Raw genomic sequence first — 2,799 nt, 5'->3', positions numbered from 1 at the left:
CACTCAGTATTATAGACTCTAGTTCCATCCAGGTTGCTGCGAATTTCATGATTTTGTTCTTTTTTATGGCTGCGTAGTATTCCATCGTGTATATGTACCACATTTTTAAAATCCAGTCCTCTTTTGATGGGCAGCATGGTTGTTTCCAGGTTCTTGCTATTGTGAACAATGCTGCGATAAACATACGTGTGCAGGTATCTTTTTTATAGAGTGATTTGAGTTTTTCAGGGTATATTACCAGTAGGGGGATTGCGGGGTCATACGGTTTTAAAGCTTTTAGGAATCGCCACACTGCTTTCCACGGAGGTTGCACTAGTTTACACTCCCACCAACATTGTAGAAGTGTTCCCTTTTTGTCACACCCTCTCCAGCAGCTGTTATTTTTTGAGTTGTTGATAATTGCCATTCTGACTGGAGTTAGGTGGTATCTCAGTGTGGTTTTGATTTGCATCTCCCTGATGATTAGTGAGATTGAACATTTCTTCATGTGTTTGTTGGCTGCTCGGATGTCCTCTTTTGTGAAGTGTCTGTTCATATCTTTTGCCCATTTGATAATGGGGTTGTTTGTTTTTTTCTTTTCAGCATGTTTTAGTTCCTTGTAGATCCAGGATGTTAAGCCTTTGTCAGACCTGGTGTTGGCAAATATTTTTTCCCAGTCTGTAGGCTGTCTCCCTGCTCTCTTGATGATTTCTAAGCCTTGCAGAAGCTTGTCAGTTTAATAAGGTCCCACTTGTCTATCTTCTCTCTTATGACCTGTGGGTTTTGGGTTTTGTTCAGGAATTGGATGCCAGTTCCGATTTCCATGAGGGTATTTCCTTCATTTTCCAGACCTATTTTAAAATATAAAATCAGTAAAAGTTATAAAGAACATATAAAGAAGTTCCTTCAAAGTAATAACAAAAAGTCTATGACCCAGTAGAAAATATGAGGTTAACAAATCAATCAATAAAGAGAAACCCATATGGCCAACAAACAAGATCAGGAAAGCACCTACTAGAAATCAATGAAGCAACATTTCTCAGAATTTTTTGTATCAGATACACACAAAAAAATGGAATTTGATGACTTGTTTACATAAAGAGTGAGAGAACGCCAAGAATTTAAGATGGCTTTCAAGTTTCTGGGTTGTGTGGTGACTGGCAGCATTAATCAGGATGGGCAATGTAGAACTAGAAATATGTTTTCAAGAAAATAGAGCATTTGAGTTGGAGGTAACTATGGGATATCCAACTGAGAGTTGGATACACAGGTCTGGGGCTCCCAGGGAGAAACCCGGCCTGGAGATAGAGATTTAGAAGTCACAAGCACATGGGTCTTTGTTAAGATCACAATTGCAAATGAGATTGCTCAGGGAGACTAAGAAGAGTCAAAGAGAAGAAAGAAAAGTCACTAAATTAGCTGTCAGAAAATCAAGGGAGAATCAGGACAATCCTAACAGTTATCTGCAGCCCAAAAGAACACATACACTGGTACCACAGACAGTTGCCTCATCTAGTTTTAAACTAAATGTGTATTTGGTGTTGCAATTTTTAGTAATTTTTTTTTAACTTCTAAACCAGTGAATCTGTTAGACCAATGACTGGTAAAGTAAGTACAGAACATCCCTGCAGCATTTGGTTTTTAATGGAGGATTGAGCTTGACGTTGAGAGTGTTGGAAAGACCTAGGCAATGTAATATACTACTGCCCCATTAAAGGGAGAAAAAAAAGGACTTGGAAACGTGCAGGAAAACCGTATGCTTGTTTTCATAAACAAGTATTTTATAACAAATGTGTGCTAGTAATTTTATAATACAGTGTAGAAATTATGGTCATTGTATGTTGTGAAAAGTTTCCAATGTCAATTAACAATGTAGTCTAAAAAGATTTGACTCTGGTAATTTAAATGCCTCCTTTTTTTGCTGAGGTTTGCTTCTAGGAAATAACAAAGATAAGTTGGTCATGTGCACAACAAATACATTAATGAACTCTCCTTAGTCATGGGATCTGAATAGCATTTTTTTGTTAATATATAGCAAGAAAATCAAATGCTATGTTTAACTATTTTTGGTTCTCAAACATGGGAGAAAAAAAACCTATTTAACTTAATAGAATAAACCAGTGAATAACTACAATCTGAAGCAGAATTGTAGCCAAATTATTTGCAAAACTATAAATTTATTCCTTTGGATATATATACACAAAATGTGTGTGTCGGGGACTAAATAGTTAGAGCATGAAACTGTCTGCCTAGAGAAGCAGAGTCCAGATAAGAATAGTATGTGTCTTTCAAAGTACAGAAAGTGCTGGTCAAGGACAAAACTAATATGAAATGTTGGCAGAATAGTCTGAGTCTGGGTACAGACACTTCTTGATAGAGGGGAAGTTTAATGTTGAAGATTGGGGAAGTTTGAATGCCTGATTGTATTGTGCTTGTATATAAACTTTGGAATAAAGAGAAACAGGGCCACTCGGGGACTAGCCCCGGTGCCCTCTCTTTGCAGCTAAAGGAGTCTTGTATTCCTTTTAGTCTCCACTCCCTCTTTCAGGTACCCCGATAACTCCGGATGGTCCGGACAGGTGGCGCCCGAACAGGGACCTGAAAACGAGGGACGCAGTGAGAGACCACTGTCGATGTGAAGAAGAATCCAGCCGGATTATAAAATAAGGTAAGACGGTGTATTCAATAATCCTTAGGGAGTAAAAATGGGACAAAGCAACAATAAAGAGATATTTGTGGAAATGTTGCAACACATGCTGCGGACGCGTGGCACTAAAGTAGGGAAACCTCAACTTGATAAATTTTTAGCTTTTATAACTG

The sequence above is a fragment of the Carlito syrichta genome, unplaced genomic scaffold, assembly GCF_000164805.1.
Source record: "Carlito syrichta isolate Samal-C Ts95f unplaced genomic scaffold, Tarsius_syrichta-2.0.1 Scaffold311699, whole genome shotgun sequence".
Taxonomy (NCBI): domain Eukaryota; kingdom Metazoa; phylum Chordata; class Mammalia; order Primates; family Tarsiidae; genus Carlito; species Carlito syrichta.
The sequence above is the reverse complement of the archived record's forward strand: the minus strand, read 5'-3'. Positions refer to the sequence as shown.